Below are 6,499 nucleotides of genomic sequence, written 5' to 3'. Positions count from 1 at the left end.
AGATGAAAAAAATCTTACAGTGGTGTACAAAATGTCACACTTTATTATACACATAAAGAACTGCTTTTATTGAAAACAATACAATATCAATCATAACATTCAGCATTAAAAATGTTTCCACTAATGGAATGTTTGAAATTAACACTGCATTAGAGGGGAGGGATAAATCAGGAGCTTGGGATGAATACACACACACTGCTATATAAAGATAGATAACCAACAAGGACATACTGTACAGCACAGAGAACTCAATATTCTGTGATAACCTATAAGAGAAAAGAACCTAAAAAAGAATGAATATATGTATATGCAAAACTGAATCACTTTGCTGTACAACTGAAACTAACACAACATTGTAAATCAACTATATGCCAATAAAATTAAAATTAAAAAATAAAACACTGCGTTAGAAAATTACAGGAATATGGTCACCATGCCTATGAAAACTACAGCCAATTAGTCAACAAAACAGTTAAGCTTTGTTCACTGTTTTTCTCCCCCATATGTTTGTGGTTATTAAGACCATTTACATTAAAAATGGATCAAGGTTTAGTGTTGGTTCTATAGATATGATGAGTATTTATCCCAGGTTTCCTGGGACACCCCAGGTTTCAAATGACTGTATCCTGGTTTGGGGATGGGAGGATGTGGTCCACACTGTTGGCTTTATGTGGTGAGGGTTTCCTGATCCAGGTGTGAAGGGGTTAGAACGGACCATTTGGATAACATCTGAGACAGCAACAGAACAAAAGGGTACAAGAACGAGAAAGCTGTTTGAGTGAAAACTGGCAGCCCTTGAAGAAGCAGGCAAAGGTGGCAGGCAAGCATGAGGCCAGGATGTGTCTGGGCGAAACAACTTGAGAATAGATTAGGCAACCGTCTTGGAAGAGGAAGTTGGTTTTCTTGAATCAGCAGCTTAGTCACCTTCCGGCATCATCAGTGTCAAGTACTTTTTGGCCTTCAGGGCCTGGCTACGGGATTCTGAGGTGGTTTCACCAACTTGGAAGGGGGCGGATTTTAGAAAGGTGGGCCTACGGGTTCATTTGTGGGAGAAACCTTCATTCCTTCTTCACGTGAATCCATTCAAGGGCTTCCTCTGTGCCCGGCAGCCTGTGAGAAACGGCAGGATCCAGAAATGGCCAAAACCCAAATCTTTGCCTTTGAGGAGTTTTCAGTCCAGTGTGGGAGACAGGCCTATAAAGTAGTAAATTATAATCCCACCTTATCAAGGATTCCTATCTTAGATAGAACCAAGCACTGAGGGGCACAGAGAGGAGAGCCACTAACCACGGGATAGCTGGGGTGACTCAGGCCGGCCGTCGTGTAGTGGGCCTCACACGGTCCTTTCTCTAAGTCCTTTTCCCCCTCAGTGGGTGAGTACAGGGAATAACGAGACTTGTTCCTCCGGGGTTGTGTAAGTGCTCCTGAGAAGCCCCCTTATCCTTCCAGGCTCCTGTTGCTTCTTTCCCTATTTTCTTCCCTTTAAGGAACTGTCAGAGTCCAGGCAGGAAACAGAGAGTACACTCAGCTGTGGTTTTTAGAAGGCTTTTTAGTGAAGTGACTATTTACAGAGGTGTGTGTAGCTTCCCAGAAGCAGTAAGAGACACTGATGCCCACAGCAACTGCCCACAAAGGGAAGCCGCTCGCCCACCTGACCTGCAGAGGCAGGGGAAGAGGTGGTGGCGTCCAGGTGAAAGCTGGCGTCCTGGGAGAGGGGCTGCTGGACAGGAGCTGTGAATGTAGAAGAACGTACTGCTACCAGGACTGCCCAGCAGGTGTGTACTGAGAGCAATAAATACTCCCACCTCCCCTTCCTCCCAACCTCCAATTCCCTGACAGTGTACCCCGCTAGCCAACCCCAGTGGGAGGCCAGAAGGCGAGGGAGCCCGTGAGGTGGTTCAATGAGGTTAGCCACCCAGGGCCCACAGCGGAACAGAGAACTCAACGCGGAACTTTAGAGTTAATGGAAAATAACCCACACTCTTTCTTTCCTCCCTCCCTCCCTCCCTTCCCTCTTACCTGCTTGCCCACAAGGCATCATGCCAGGCATTGAGGAATTAAGGATCAACAAACCAGACCTGGCCCTCACCTTTAAGTCTAGGAAGGAGACAGACAAAGGGATACAGGGTGGGGTGGATGAGCTCAGGAAACAACCCTGGGGTCTGGTTTTACTTCACCAAATTCAAGCCATAAAGCTCCTTGCTCCTAGAACTAGTGTCTGAAGGGACCCCATGAAAACCTTTACTCACAGCTCATCCTAGAAAGCCCAGGTGATGGACCACTTGGAATTCAGAGACAAAATGCTTCTCAGCCCCAAGTCACTATCCCCCATGCCCTCTGTTATTCTTCAGCATTTCTATCTCTTATTTAAACCTAGGCACTCTTCCTTAATATGTAATGGCAGAGAAATTCAGAAGAACAGCTTTTAACCTTGGGATGAAGAAAAACAATTTGAGCAAGACAGGGTACCCAGAAGCCATAACAAAAAATACAGATATATTCAATTACATTTTTTAATATTGTGAGGCAAAAATCATAAAGTCAATGGAGATATAATAGACTAGGAAGAAAATAGTTGAAACCTGTCAAAGTCTATATCCTTAGTAAACAATTTGAAAAGCAAAGGACAAACAATTTAAAAAGAGACAAGAAGAATATGTATAGCAGCCTTATTCATAATCTCTAAAAACTGAGAGCAGTCAAGATGTCCTTCAATAGAACATAAAATGGATTTAAAAAACTGTGGTACATCCACACAATGGGATATTATTTTGTGATTTTAAAAAATAATAGGCTATCAAGTCACGAAAAGACAAGTATGAACCTCAAATACATATTGATAAATGAAAGATGTTAATCTGAAAAGGCTACATACTGTATGATTCCAACTACATAAGATTCTGGAAAAGGCAAAACTATAGAGTCAGTAAAATGATCAGTGATTGGCAGGGATTTGGTAGGAGTGGGGTAGAGGGTTGAATAGAAGAAGCATGCAATTTTTTTTAGGGTGGTGAAACTATTTTGTGTGTACCGTACTTGTAGATACAGGACACCATGTATTTATCAAAATCCATAGAACTTTACAGCATAAATAGTGAACAAATGCATACACATTAAAAAAAAAAACATTTAGGAGGGACTCCAGGATTGAATGCAGACTGTGATGAAATAATCTGTATTACAAATGTAACAAAACACCTCCCTGAAGGGGGTGAGGGGGAAAGGTGCTGACCTAGGTAATTTTGGAAATGAGTAGAGCCATAAGACTAAAGGCAAAAAGAGCTGCACATAAAACTGTACTCTGTTTGATGAAATTTTTTTCCCATCAGGGTACAGGTTAATAATTCTGATACTGGTATACATGTGTACTGGAAATAAACAAGTAAATATTGGTGGACTGAGGGAGCCAGGCTTCTCACCCTTGGAGTGGGCATTTACAAATAAGCATGGGAAAGAGGCTAGACTATTCCTCTTGGTGGTAATGGATTAGAGTTGTAGATATAGGAATTAATTCATGTTCATACAGAAATATTTATAGGTATGTATAGATATACTGGTAAGTTCACATATATTTCCTTGCTCTGTCAGCTGAGAGGATGTGGAAGCAATAACACCCCAGTAGTAATGAGCAATCTTGTACCCAGACCTTGGTTTCTAATACCATTCTCCCATAAGAGAAACTAGGACTCCTTGGAGAAAAGGCTGATTCTAGGATAGGGCAAGCTGATTCTAGGATACAAGAAGAAACTGGAGCACCTTGAAGTGCCAGAAAGTAAGGATGTGCTCAAAAAAACAAAAACCATATTGATGGGGATATGTCAAAGGGTCATGGGAGCCATCTGAAAAGGTCAAAGCTGGAACAATTTGAACAAGAAAATAAGTAAGATAGTATTGGATTATAACCCAAAATATAAAGTAAATATCCATGCATCCAAGTGGATATATATATATAAATGAATGATTGAGTAAACAATTAAATGAGGGAAACAGACAAATCTTTCATACAGAAGAATTCCAAATAATTTATGTAGCTACTTTATCCTCAAGGAGAAGGAGCATGACGGTCCACTCCTTAGGTGTGGGTTGCACGCAGTAACTTCCTTCCAAAGAGTCCAGTATGGAAAAAGGGGGGAAAGAGTAACTTTGCGGGGGAGAATCTGACAAACACTACCTCAGCCAGGTGCTCAAGGCCAACAGCAAGGTGACTAGTCATGTTGATAGTTTGGATCCTAACGCCAGTCTAATCATGAGAAAAAGATCATTCAAGTCCCAGATAGGGACATACTACACCATGCCTGACCAGCATTATTCAAAACTGTCAAGGTCGTCAAAGATAAGGAGTGTCTGAGAAGCTATCAAAGCCAAGAGGAGCCCAAGGAGATGAAACAACTAAATGTAACGTGGTGCCTGGATGGGATCCTGGCACAGAAAAGGGACATTAGGTAAAAAACTATGGACATCTGAAGAAACTCTTCAATTAATAATAATGTATCAATATTGGTCCATTGATTGTAACAAATGTACCAAAGTAATATAAGATGTTATTAGTATGGGAAACTGAGCGCAGCTCTGTGGGAACTCTCTGCACTGCCTTCACAATTTTTCTGTAAATCTAAAACTGTTCTTAAAAATAAAGTTTATTTTAATATAATAAAATAAATGATAGGCAAGAGGGTAATTTGCAGAAGAGGAAATGTAAGTAGTCAATGGGCATGAAAAAAACACCCTGAACCCTGTGTTCATTGCAGAGATGTGAATTAAAACATTAACGGCATATTCTTTTTCACACATCAAATTAACTTAAAACATAAACAGCAACACAATTTTACTCTGGCTGGAGGCGGTTTTGCGGTTAAGAGGGCACGCTCATTTCTTGCTGGTAAAAGTGTAAGTTACTAAACCTTTTGGACAACAATCTGACATTATCTACTAAAAAGGCACATATCAGGGACTTCCCTAGTGGCGCAGTGGTTAAGAATCCGCCTGTCAATGCAGGGGATGCTGGTTCGATCCCTGGTCCGGGAAGATCCCACATGCCATGGAGCAACTAAGCCCGTATGCCACAACTACTGAGCCTGTGCTCTAGAGCCTGCGAGCCACAACTACTGAGCCCACGCACCACAACTACTGAAGCCCGCGCGCCTAGAGCCCGTGCTCCGCAACAAGAGAAGCCGCCGCAATGAGAAGCCCGCGCACCACAACGAAGAGTAGCCCCCGCTCGCTGCAGCTAGAGAAAGCCCGTGCGCAGCAATGAAGACCCAACGCAGACAAAAAAAAAAGGCACATATCTTTGGAGGCCATATTCCACTTCAGGCAACCTTCAGAAATAAGAGCACTGGTGCACACAAACCAAAGTACACATTTTGAAGCTTGGTTTGAAGAGGTGGAAGTCGGAAAACCATCTGAATATCTCTCAATGAGGTAAGAGCTGAATGGATTACAATTTGCTCATCCTGTGGGATATTTAATAAACATGATGAGTGAGGTCCCCATGGATTGATCTGGAGGGACTCCATGATACATTAAGAGGAAGAAGTTATGGATTAACATGTATGACCCTGGTTCTGTAAAACAACCACCACACAACACAACACAAATGTATGTGTGAAGATGAACATGGATGAAAGGTCTGAGTTGAATTTTTAATAGTTTATTCAACTCAGGGAAGAGTGGACTGAGCCATCACCTTGTTCCTTATATATCTCTGCATTGTTTGTAACACAAACAAAGCATAGGTTACTTTTTATTTTTAAGAAACTAAATAAAGTTTAAATTTAAAAAAGTCAATGGTCATATGGTAGGCAGAATAATTTCCCCACCCACCTAAAATATCCAAGTCCTAATCCCTGGAACCCATGGGTATGTTACTTTACATGACAAAATGTATAAATTCACAGTTGCAAGTGTAACTAAGTTAAGGATCTTAAACTGCGAAGATTATCCTGGATTATTCAGGTGGGCCTGATGTAATCACAAGGATCCTTGGAAGAGGAAGGCAGGAGGGTCCCATCCACAGTAGGACATGTGATGCCAGAGGCAAAGGCTGGAGTGACACAAGCCAAAGGACCTCCAGCCAAGGAATGCAGGCAGCCTCTTAGGAGCTGGAAAAGGCAAGGAAATGGATTCTCCCCTAGAGTATGTAAAAGGAACACAGTTCAGTGGACACCTAAATTTTAGAACTTCTGACCTCCAGAATTTAAGAAAAGAGATTTGTGTTGTTTTAAGTCACTGAGATTGTGGTACTTTGTTACAGCGATAACAGGAAACAAATACAGGGTCACATTTAAGATGTAATTCACCACTGCTACTTTAGCATTTCTGATACCCTGAAGGGAGAGTTTTTATGGGGTAAAAGACATAGCTTGAATATCTCAGATTTCAGCTGGGGAGGAGTCAGTCCCATGGGAGAGGAGTGTGAAGAAAACCTTAAAAGATCAGAAAACTTGTTGAAGGATGGCAGTGGTCCTCAGCCCTGGCTGTGCATCAGAATCAGCTGAGG

The sequence above is a fragment of the Balaenoptera borealis genome (genome assembly GCF_965194805.1).
Source record: "Balaenoptera borealis genome assembly, chromosome: 17".
NCBI classification, from domain to species: domain Eukaryota; kingdom Metazoa; phylum Chordata; class Mammalia; order Artiodactyla; family Balaenopteridae; genus Balaenoptera; species Balaenoptera borealis.
Note: the sequence above shows the minus strand (reverse complement) of the source record.